Raw genomic sequence first — 12,237 nt, 5'->3', positions numbered from 1 at the left:
GACTTGAGTTCTGTAGAATAAGGCTGGAAAGGTAGAGTAGTACAAGAGAGGGGGAAAGTCTTGGAACTCAGGCAAAGTAGTTAAGAGTTTTACTTGGTATGCAGTAAGGAGCCAGTGAGGATATTGCAGCAGATGAATGACATGTAGATAGGTAAGGTAAGGAAAATTAATCTGAGAACTGTGAAAAAGATGGATTGGCGAGGGGGAGACTGAAGGTAGGAAGACTTAGGACCATCTTAGAAGACCCTCCTTTTGCAGATGAGGAAAATGAAGCACGAATAGATTAAGCAATTTGCCCAGAGTCATACAGCTGGTAAGTGCCTTTCAAAGCATTTGAACCCACGTCTTTCTGACTTCAAGGCCAGTGCCCTCTGAACTCTTGCAGTGATCTAAGCAACGGTCTTTAGAGACTGTGCTAAGGTGGTGGCATAAAGGAGAGAGCAGATGTGAGAAAAGTTGCAGAAATGGCATTAACTTTTGTAAAATGTTATCCATAACGACAACCGGAGGAGCACCGAGGGAGGAAGGACACACCAGAAGGTAAGCCCCAGCCTCAGAATCTTGGCACCTCCCCTAATCACGTGATACCAGACCATTTACTACTCCACCATCCCTCCTCTCTCCCCACCCCTTCTTTCCTGCATTGGCTGGCTTCCTGCGAAAAGGGGTTCAGCCTTGGCGCTTGCGCAGTACGGAGAGCCTCGGTGGACTGACAGCTGGGCTTGCGGGCGGTGCGCATTAGGAGAACCTGGGTGCTGCTGCTGTTGCGGCGGTGGGAACTGGAGGCAGCCTGCCGGGCCAGCCCGCCGCGGTAAGACGGGCTCGCCGCCGACGCCGCAGCCCGAGGGTGGGAAATGCCTGCCCTACCCGGCTCACCCGGCCTGGAGCCAGCGCAGCGCAGTGCAGTGGGGGGCGGGAAGAGGGACCTGTCCAGCTGAGGACAGGCAAAGGATTGCGGTGGGGGGTGTCTCATGCGGGATGCATGGGGATGGGGAAGCAGATTTCAGGGTTTGGGGTTTAGAGTGCGGAGAGATCAGTTGGAATTGGGGGTGAGCTCGGGCTTCATGGGTGGCATGAGGCTTTAAAGGTCTCTGGAGGGTTGGAAGGGCATTAGGGGTCCTGGAGAGATGGCGGGAGGGGGCATCGATCGGAAATGATGTGGCCCCTTAGGAACTCTGCGCGATTAAGGAGCTCTGTGCGGTCACAAGAGGCAACCTGGAGTGTGTTGGGGGGTTGAGGGAGAAGGTTGTAGGGATTTATGGGAATGGGGGGGTCCTCTGCAAAACCCGGGTCAATTTGGGAATTAAAAATGGCAAAGGATCCCCCCCCCCCCATGCGAGTACTGTCTAAGGAGAGGGGGTAGTTAGGAGGAGGGGAACATCGGGTCTTCCTGGGAGAAAGGGCAGAATGCCTGGGCAATAGGGTATCGTGGACTTGTGCCCTATGGTGCCCTGTGTTCCCCCAGGGCTCGAGAAATAAGTCAGCAAAGCTCCATCCAATGCCATTGGGGTCTTTTGCTTTTTTTTTTTCCTTTTCCAAGTTTTCCCTCTCCCCACCTCCGTGCTGGGCCTCCCAACTCTCTGCACTGCCTCAGCTGGGTTGAGGGCTCGCGCACTGAGTAATACATCTTCTTCCAGGGCCCCCGGACAGCTGTTAGCGGGTGCGCTAGAGCCGCTTCCAAGGCAGACAGACGCCTTAGGAAGCGGGAGCAGAGCGGCTTACTTTCTCTCTTGTTAGTCATTTGCTTCCCGAAGTTTGCAGGATTTTAGAGGGGGAAATGGGGGCGGGGGGCAAGAGCCAGACGAGACTTTGCTGTGTGAATCGTCAGCCTTGAGCCCCCTTTAGTTTGGTGCTCGGTGCCAAGGCCAGGTGCAGAATCCCGCCTCTTCCCTGGCCCAGGTGAAGGAGGTGTCACTGACGTGGAAGCTGTCGCTGTGGTGAGTCAGTGTTCCCTGCGCAGGCCAACAGCTGTCAGGGCCACAGCTGCTTTAGATCATGCGGCGGACCTAAACCGGTGTAACTTCCCACCAACCAGGGCTGAAGGATCGAGGGGCTGGAGCTATACACACTACGCCCGGATTCAGCCCAATAAAGGGAAACAGTTAATAGAAATCAAAATTTCTTTTTCTTTAATACTAAAATTCAGTTCCTGTTCTGGTCTCCCTGTCCTCCCCGCCTCTCCCCTACCCACCTTCATTCACCGTTTGGTGCCTGCTGACAGCGTTTGAGAACATGCCTCCCCTTTGTGGATTATTAGAACTAGTGTTGTGGTTTGTGTTGGTAAGACTGCCTCAGCAAAAATGTTGCCTTTGATATTTTCCATTGAAAAACCAAATGGCTCTGATCTCTAGGATTTATTAAGCGCCTGTTGTGCGTTAAGTGCAGGGAATACAAAGACAGGCATAAAATAAAATAAAAGCAATCCCTACTATAGCATACCTGTCAAGTAGTCATGTACCTTCTGTATGGATAAAGGAGGGAGGTCCTACGACCTTCTGAGGCAGGCCAATCTACATTTGGCCACCTTTAATTGTTAGGAAGTTTATTCTGACATGAAGTCTAAATCTACCTCTATGGATTTCCATCCTTTATTCCTGGTTCCACTCTTAGGGGAGCAATGGACCATTGATTCATTCCTCCTCACAGCCCTCCAAATACTTGCAGATAGCCATCTAGAAGACCCTTCCTCATGAATAGGGTTTTCATGGATTTACAGCTAAGGCAGGCTCCTAGGGAAATTCATTTAGGGTTATCATAAAGGGGGTAGTAGGGATTAGAGTTGGGGCAAACCACTCTGTGTACACTTGCCCAGTTACGTTAATTGTACTTCCCGGGGAGCCTTGAAGAGGGGGGAGGTCTTTAAAGGGCACCCTTTGAAGAGGGTGTGAAACCCTTTGACGGGGAGGCACAGGCCCTCTGTCAAGGATCTGTGTGTGGGAGGGCTAATCAGGGGCTGATTGTATTATATGAGTCTTAGGTCTTTAAGAAAAATAATAATAAAAGTTCCCAGCTGGCAGAGCTCCCCTCCTTCCTGAGTCACTGGCCAACTTCCTAACCCTGGAGCAGAGCAGCCCGCCCCTAACTTTAAGGCAGCCTTCTGCTTTCCACTGCTACTGATTAGATTTGTTTGAGTATTTAAGAAACCCAGAAGGAAGTAGAGTTGGGAGAAGTCCATTTTGCTTAAGTGAACAGGATTTCCAAATACTTAGTCTAGGTGGCTTCTGAAGCAGTGACGCAACATAGAGCGTTTTAATTCTGGCCCAACTCATCCGATAGTTTTCCTTGTCTTCCACCCTAGAGAGAAATAGGATGGTTGTGAAATTGAAGGTGCTGCCTTCTTACCTTTTCCAGTTTTCATCTGAGATCAAAGATTGTTGGAGCCAGAAGAGAGCTAGCTATCCCTTCCATTTTCTCAATGAGAGAAGGACCTCTAAAAAGAAGCAATTACTAGGGGTAGCTAGGTGGCACAGTGGATAGAGCACTGGCCGTAGAGTCAGGAGGACCTGATTTCAAATCCACCCTCAGACACATGACATTAGCTGTGTGACCCTGGGCAAGTCACTTAACCCCATTCCCTAGCCAAAAAAAAAAAAAATTTAAAAAAAAGAAACAATGACTTGCTGGGACATAAACCTCCATGTATTTATTTGAATGCCAAAGTCAGTGGCGCTTCAATTATAACATGTTGCCTTTGCTTAAGGAGGTTTTCTCCAAGGCAGTACCATGAGACAGCGAAAGCTGTGCTAGATTTGAAATGACCTGGGTTTGAATCCTACCTGAGTAGAATTAACTATGTGACCTTGGGCAAGTCACTTAACCACTCTATATCTCAGTTATTAATTTGTAAAATGAGGTGGTTGGACTAGTTGACCTTTTAAGGTCCTTTCACTCTCCAAATTTGTGATCTTGGGAATAAAAACAAGTTGAGTTTTACATAGAAGTCACAGAATATAGATGGGCAGTTGGAGCTGAGGCAGGGAGAAGAATGCACATCAACTTTAATCACCTTGGGCAATTCAGTTAAATTTCCTGGATTTCAATTTCCTTGTGTAGAAGGAGGAGATTTCTAAGGTCCTTTCCATGGCTAATTTCCCATGATGTCTGTGAGGAAAACGTTAGGGTCTGCTGGTTATTCATTGGAAGAATGAAACGTGCATAGGTGTTTGGAGATGCTGTGTTTTGAAAGTCAAGAAACTTAGCTGAGGTTGCATAAAAGAAAGGAAGATTTATGCAATTGATAGTATAGAGTGGTGAAACTGGCTAGTAAGGGGGATTTTTTTTTCAAGGCTGTAATTCATTGTTCTAATGCAAGGGATAGCAACCATTGCAAAGAAGAATGCCAGATCTCTCAAACTCGGCTCTGCCCTATCAAGGAAGAGGGTGAGTTTTTGGGACGAAGGAATGAGTTAATGGTAGCCTCTTGGTGACTCTTGGTGGTGGAAGAAGTGATAGGAAAGGACCAGGAGAGGGGAGCATGGTTCCCTACAAATGTCACTGGGGGGATGGGAGTGGTTGATAAGCCCAAATGCCACCATTGATCATAAATTGCACATTGGTTCATAGCAGGTAGAGCTCTGTGGTCAATAGATCCTAGAGGTTATTTAGTCTAGCCCCTTTAGAAATGGAGATCCTGAAACGCCTTCAACCTTGGCCATGTAGTGGTTTAGGATTAAGATTGTAGGGTGCCTGAGCTGTGTTCTGTAGTTGGGCCTTAACTTAGCCCATCCTTGCAAAGGGAAAACTTCACTGGGGTTGGCAGAAGACTCACACGTGACTGTCATTCATGAATCTTTGAAATAATTGACTGCTTCTCTATATAAAGTGGCATTGCTATGTGCTTTGATTTGAACAAAGCTTAACAGCTTTGAGAAGCCAAACTTTCCCAGGGATAAAGTTGCTTGTTGGAGGTATTTCATCTGAGTTCTGGAGTTTTGATTTGTCACATTGGATGTCTGTCCCATCTAATCGGGCAGGAACGTTTGTTAATTCTCTTGTTTGTTCAATCATTTCAGTCATGTCTGACTTTTTGGGATCCCACTTGAGGTTTCCTTGGCAGAGATAACTGGGATGGTTTGCCATTTCTTTCTCCAGCTCATTTTACAGATGAGGAACTGAGGCAAACAGGGTTAAGGGTCACACAGTTGATAATTGTCTGAGGTTAGATTTGAACTCATGAAGATGAGTCTTCCTGATTCCAAGCCCAGAACTCTAATCAACCACCTAGCTGCCCTATGGGTTATAGGGCAGACCCTTGGCATAACAGTTAAGTTGGCTTAGCTTGTCTTTGCTTCTCTTCCATATTCCCTTTTTGAGGCTCTTTCTACTCCTGGAGTTCACCATCTGTATCAGGTTCCCAGGGCTTGTATCCTTTCCCCTGCCTCTCAGAGCCCTGTTGCAAATGCCTGCCACTGGTTTCAAGGTGGGCACGTTGAGAATGTAGATGGTTCATAACAACCTATTCCCCACTACGTTAAATTAGAGGTGGATAGGTAGTGTCATCTTCATATGCGAAAAGCAGCACATTTTGGGTTAATGTTTCTGGTCTTTGGGACAATTTACTCCTCCAAAGGAAGAAGGGATTCGGAGGTAGAAGTGTCAGGGCAGGTACTTAAGGAGCAGTATGGGAAGACTTTACATAACTCAAACTGTTTTAATCCTCAGGGGGTTGGGAAACTGATTCATAGGATGCTCTGCAACCTCTGAAGAAATCATGATGAGTGGTAGAGGCTAAAGGCCTGTCTAGCTCTAAAATTCCATTATTTTATGACTCACTGGAGAAGAGGGATGACTTGAAGGAGACAAATAAATAGGGAAGAAGAGAGAAGTAAGGCCCTTTCTTTTTTTTTTTTTTTTAATAGACAAATCCACTTTAACATCCTTGATTGGTGAATTGATGGGCATAGAGCCTAGAGGTCCATATTCCTTGGCAAAAGCTTTGCTCCAGCCAGGTGCGCTTTGAGGAAGCTCTGCTGGGCCCTGTACCACAGCCAGCAGTGACTCAGATGAAATGACTCAATAGTGGTTAAAATGGCCAATGAGCTGGAAAAATTTTTTTTAAAGAGAATAGAAAGGCTTTCAAGGGATCGTTACTTGGTAGCTGAAATGAGCCCACTGAGAAGCTAATGCTGGTGCAGGGAAAATGCCAGAATAAATGAGCCCCACTGATTGTTAAGCCACCAGAACAGAGATGGGGTGGCCACCCCAAGATGTAAAGCTGAAGCAAATAAAGAATATAAGATAGATGGAAGTAGTGCCCGACCTGAATTTGTATTCCTCTGGCCCAAATAAGAATAAGAATAATGACCACATTTCCGTATAATACTTGTGTTTTTTGCTACCACATCTTCTGTGAGATAGGGAGTTATAGGAAGCCAGATTTAAAGGGAGAACAAAGGATAAATGGGGAAAAATAAATTTCCCAAGGGGGAATAGAATAAAATAAAAACAACAATAATAATATAACAATATAATTTTGGTTTTTTTTTAACTTTAGTTTTCAACATTCACTTCCATAAGGTTTTGAGTTTTAAATTTAATAACCCCAATCTTGAAAGCACGTGAAGATTGACTGTCTTCCCCACACCCTTAGAAAATGTAAGTATTATCTCCATTTTATAGATGAAGAAACAGAACCTAAGAATGGAAGTTACTTGTAAATGATAGAACCAAGACTGGTCCCCAATCTCATGACTCCCAGCCCAGTGCACATTTTGCTACACCACAAGCTAAATGAAACAGTGAAACAACGAGCTGGTCTCCTTTCCTCTCCTGTACCTCTCGTCCCCCTGTCCCCTCCCTCCAGCTAGCAGATTACATCCAGAAGCCCTACAGTCTATTTAGATAACTGAAATAGCTCCTCATCAGTCTAGAGTTCTAGAGAAAATGAGTTTCCGCTATCTCTTCTAAAAATGCAGGCGCACACCTTCTCTGCAGCTTATGATCTGAGAAATGCCAAGAACATTGACAACTTAAGTGACTTGCCCATGGTCACCCAGTCAATATGTTTCAGAAGTAGACCTGGAATCCAGGTCTTCCTGGCTCCCAGGCGAGCCCGTTATGATCTAGTGATGCCCTGCTAAGGGATAGCAAATAGTTTGTCCTCATGATGAACAGCTCTGGTTGTTATGCAAGGAAACATTTAAATATGAAGATCTACTAGGTAGTTTGGGGAGGGGGGGGGATCAGGTTCAGGGAGAAGGAAGTAGAGGGGACAGATATTCTCCAGATTTCATGTAGAGTTGGTGATTTTTAGAGAAGGGTAATTATAACATGGGGAAACACAGTATCACAGATTTAGGGTTCAACCCTCAATTTAGGATCTGAAAAGGGGCCTCAGGAAGGACACTTTGAATAAGGGGTTCTTTTTTTTTTATTTGCAATTGGGGTTAAGTGACTTGCCCAGGGTCACACAGCTAGTATCTGAGGCTGCATTTGAACTCAGGTCCTCCTTGACTACAGGGTCAGTGCTCTATCCACTGTGCCACCTAGATCAGGGGTTCTTTATAATTTTTTTGTGCCATGGACACCTTTGGAAGTCTGATGAAGAGCCCTTCTCAGCATGATCCTTTTATTAGGATTTTTATAGGATTACAAAAGGGAACCAATTATGAAATGTAGTTTTAAAAATATTTTTAATAAAACCACCCACAAGTTCATAGATCTCAGGTTCACTCCTGCTCCAATCCAACTTTTTAGGAGAAAGGCAACTAGGGGCTAGGGAGAGGTAAGGTCAAAGAGCTAGTTAGTGGATTTCTGGACAAGAATGATAGCAAAATGGAGTAATTTAGGGGCCCTGACCAAATGTAATACAATGTAAGCAAATTTATAAAGGAGCCACTTTGGACAGGGTTATATTCAAAGAAGACTCTCAAGTGACATACTTTTGTTGTTCTTTTTCTTAAGAATGCAGTCCAGGAATCTTCTAGGGGAAGCAGGTCAAAATTTAGATCCCTGGTACCCTCAGGCCTATTGGCCAAATGGAAATGAAGCTTTAAAAAGACATCTTCCATTTATACTGTATATATCTTATGCACTTTTTTTATTTTGCATATTATTTCCCCCAGTAGAATGTGACCTCCTTGAGTGCAGGGTCTGGTTTTTGCCTTTGTATCCCCTGCGCTTAGTACACAGCAAATACTTAAATGCTCCTTGTCTGACTGACAAAGCTAATTAAATTCCCTATAAAAAGGTGACCACAAAGTAATTTGGTTGCCAGAGAATACCAACAGTCAATCTTGGGAAGAATTGTACGATTTCAGTTCATCTTAAGGTAGGGTGGCCAGGCCATCTGGGGTATAAGACAGCAGGACACCATCTTGAAAACTCTGAAGCAGAGGTGAAAAATCATACTGATGACTCAACCTTTTTTTTTTTCAACTTTATTGTTATCTTTTGTTTTGACATCACCTTCATGTCCCCAACTATTCCTCCCCATTCAGAAAACCATCTCATATTACAAAGCAGAAAAAGGAAAGAAGAGAAAGAAGGCAGTTTGACAAAACCAACCAACGCATTGGTCAAGTCCAACAGTCTACACATCGGGAAGATCCCCATCCAAAGCCCCCATTCCTTCAAAGAAAGGAGGTAGGTGTATTCTCACATTTCTTCTTTGAAACCAGATTTGATCATTATAATTACCTAGAATTCAGATGGGTGGGAGTTCCGGTTTTGTTGTTTTTGTTTTTGTTTTTTAATTTTTATAGTGGTGATGGTGATGGTGGTTCTTTCTATTTCTACTGTGGCAGAATAATTGTTTTTCTGATGAGATGAGTAAGAGCCATGACACCAAAAAAACAAAGCAGAGACTTTTGATCTGTTGAGTTCCCCAGCTAGACTTTGAGCTTCTCCAGGGTAGGCACTATTGATCAATTCAGTAAGCATTGATTAAGCACCTACTGTGTGCCAGGCACTGTGCCAGGTGCTGGGGATACAGTACAGATACCAAAAAAAATCCACAACATTCTCACTCTCAAGACACTTAGGTTCTGTGGAGATATTTATATATATAAGAACATTTGATTTGAGAATTTATATACATAAATACATTTGATTTGAGAATGTATATACATAAATACATTTGATTTGAGAATTTATATATATAAATACATTTGATTTGACATAGAAAATGATAGGGAGTGATGGAGAGAGAGAACTGTGGGTAGATTGTTTTGGGAAAATGTGAAGAAATGAGTAAACAGTGTTGTGTTTCAGAAAGAGCATTGGGTTTGGTGTTAGAGGGCCTGGCTCTGCATCCTCCTGTCTTGGCCTCAGTTAGGACATCTTTAAACAGGGGCGTTGGGCCAGATAAGCCCCAAGTCCCTTTTAGTTTTAAATTCTATCCATGCCTTTCCACTAAGAGAATGTAGACAATGTCATATTTACCCTTGTATTTCCAGTATGCCTTGAACATAAGTCCTTAAATTCTATTGAATTTAATTCATTTAACTTCTGCTAGGGAATGTTTTCATGGCTTTCTATGCTTACATGCATGTGGACTTGCCTAGTCACTACAGAGGAAGAACCATTTTTTGCCTAACTCTTTACCGTATGCCTCATTCTAACTATATTTGGTGATGGGATTGGGGTATGTGTTAAATACAATGTATGTTTATATGCTCCATAAAATATTGGTTACCAGTTTCAAGAGTGGTAGTTAGAGAGCTATTCCAAAAGCCAGCACCATCTTGGCTGTGTGACCCTGGGCAAATTTCTTAGTGCCCCAGGTAACTCAAGACTCTGCAATATGTGGCAGAAAGGGTACTCACCCTGCATTGGTAGAGGGAATTTCCTCACCAGGAGCTTCTGACTGCAATGAAATCACAGGTGCAGTCTCTTCCCTATCCCTAAAACATTGTTTTAGGGTTAGAGCTGAATGATTGGGTAGGGTACCATATTAGTTTGTAAATGAGTGAAAACACAGGACGCTTGAGCATGAAAAGCTTAGTTGGACATTAACCTCTGAAATATTAGCTCAGTAAATGTAAAGCACGATAATAAACATGCAATTGTTTTGTTTTGTTTCCTTGTGGATACTCTATAGCAGGGATGAAAAGCATCTATGCAGAGAATTCCCATTGGGACTACTCCCTCCTGATTCAGTGTACATGCTCATATGCTCTGCAGTTTCTGATCTTAGAGTTGTCTGGGGTACTACAAAGTTAAGAGATTTGTCCCCGGGTCACAGTTAATATGTTAGTGGCTGGACTTTCCTGACTGAGATCAGCTCTTTCTACTAATTTATTTGTTATTTGGAGCCACGTGACATAATGGAAAGGGGACCAGCTTTGGAGTGAGGAAGACACAGGTTCCAGTCCTGACTCTGACTAGTTGTGTGACAGTTGGAGCAAGTCACTCAAACTCTCTGCCCAATGGTAGAAGAGGCTTCCCAACTGGGAAGTGCCCATGCTGGCAAAATCAAAGGAAAAAAAGCAGAATCAAATCAAATCAAATAAAGTCAGAGCAGGGTTGGTCCAATTTTTGATATTAGAGTACAAAGTTCTCTCTGTTGACACTTTGATGTCCATGCTTTACCCTAAGGCAGGGCTGGTGGACCTGCAACCTTGTGGTCACATGTGGCCTGCACTTGAGGACCTAGAGGACCACATGTGGCTTTGAGGCTGCACCTTCCCCATCCCTGTGGCCTAAGGACATTATTATCTGCCTTCCTGTGCATTGATAACTTTCTCAGCAGAAAGTCATACCCAAGAGAGGAAAAAATGGTTTTCGATTAGGACACATGTGGCAATTGAGAGTCTTCAGTTTTATTGTTGCCTTTTATTAATAGAAGACAGTCTCACTTTCTAGGGTCATTTTGCAGAGTTTTAAGTTTATGAACTTAATGCTTGAGCAACCTCTGCTCGAATTCTTGTGATATCTCACCGTGGCATGGAGATGTGCTGACGTTGGCTACTCAGAACTAAGTTAATGGACTGCCTGTTCTGGTAGGTCCTGGTGGGTCATGACTGAAAGATTTCCAGTAAGAGCCAGTCTTGTCTTGTTACCTGAGAACCAAGGGTGAAGAAGCTCCTCTTTAGAATATCTACCGGGCCATGAACTTTTCAGCCAGAATAACTCAAACCACCACCCAAGACATAAAGGGCTTTCAGTTTAGAAGAAGGAGCAGCACCAAAGCTGGTGAAACAATGAATCCTAGAAGGATTGAAGAAAAACTAATAAAGGAATGGTTTGGAAACATCCAACTGGATATCTTCCATACGTGTATACTCTAGGCCTGTTGGTTTCCTGCTGCCAATATCTCACTGATCCTCTACTGGATCCTGTAAGACAATACTTAATTTTTTAAAATTAAAAACCTATCTCTCCCAACTCCCTCCATTATAAAAGAAAAACAAACCCCTTATAACGAATATTCATAATCAGACCACTCTTAAAGAGCTTTCCTCCCTCCAAAATAAAGAACAGACCAGCAGGGATAGGTTTTCAGTTAAAACATTTGAGGTTAAGCCGGAAAATTGGCTTCGATTTCAAGCCCCATGGGGAAAAAAGAGATACTGAGAAGGCCTTGCAAGGAGACAGTAATCAATACACTTAAAGCAAGCTTTCTAAAGCTATTTAAGTATATATATTTATTTTGGCTGCTTTTCACATAAATATAAATAAGCCTCTGCTCACTCCTTGTTCCCAGGTATTTTTAAAGGGATGGAATGTTTCTTTTTAAATTCAATATGACTGTTAGAGTCCATAAGTGCAATTATGTTTTAAAATTTTTGTTTTTTTTTTTGGTTGTGTCCTTAGTTGAAATCATGAATCCATGTCAGTGTAGGTACTGGCTCCATCAGTGAAGATTTTCCACTCATCTGTCCCTGCCTTCTGATTCTGTCTGATCCTTGTCCATATGTTTCCATGAATCCTTTATAGAGAACTAGTCAATCTATTTGAGGCCTTTCTTTGGCTCTTTTGACATTCATGGAGAATCATGGCATCCCTTGGGTGGTCAGTCTGTTAAATTTGCTCTTAATGGATGACCAGCTTATGCTGTGTGTTTAAAAATATAAATACATATCTCTATCAATCTACACAGACCCCTTGGACAAATCTTGAAGCGAGCCTGGATTTGGGTGTTTAAGAAAGCATATTGTTTACATAAAGCTAGAGAGGAAGGGAAAGGATGTTTTTGGTGAAAACAGTGGTATGACATAGTAAGGAGAGGGGTCTAGTTAGAACAGAAGGCCCATTCTAGAGAATAGAGAGTAAGATGGCATCATTTGACTAGAGGCC

The 12,237-nt window shown here is 43.5% G+C and overlaps 1 protein-coding gene across 3 annotated transcripts in view; it reads left to right on the top strand.

Annotated features, from left to right (window-relative positions):
- Nucleotides 1-705: 705 nt before the first annotated feature.
- KIAA0513 (KIAA0513 ortholog) overlaps nucleotides 706-12,237 on the top strand; it is a 68,390-nt gene continuing 56,858 nt past the window's right edge. For 2 of the 3 annotated variants that reach the window (XM_027846580.1, XM_027846556.1), the window contains exons 1-2: nucleotides 706-811; nucleotides 8,439-8,583. The gene's annotated coding sequence lies outside the window, so the exon portion shown is untranslated. Of the gene's footprint in view, nucleotides 812-6,516; nucleotides 6,595-8,438; nucleotides 8,584-12,237 lie in introns of all 3 variants that reach the window. The other variant, XM_027846565.1, reaches the window with a different exon arrangement.

This window comes from Vombatus ursinus, unplaced genomic scaffold (genome assembly GCF_900497805.2).
Source record: "Vombatus ursinus unplaced genomic scaffold, bare-nosed wombat genome assembly UNPS02005286.1, whole genome shotgun sequence".
NCBI classification, from domain to species: domain Eukaryota; kingdom Metazoa; phylum Chordata; class Mammalia; order Diprotodontia; family Vombatidae; genus Vombatus; species Vombatus ursinus.
This window is presented reverse-complemented; position numbering and strand designations above follow the sequence as displayed.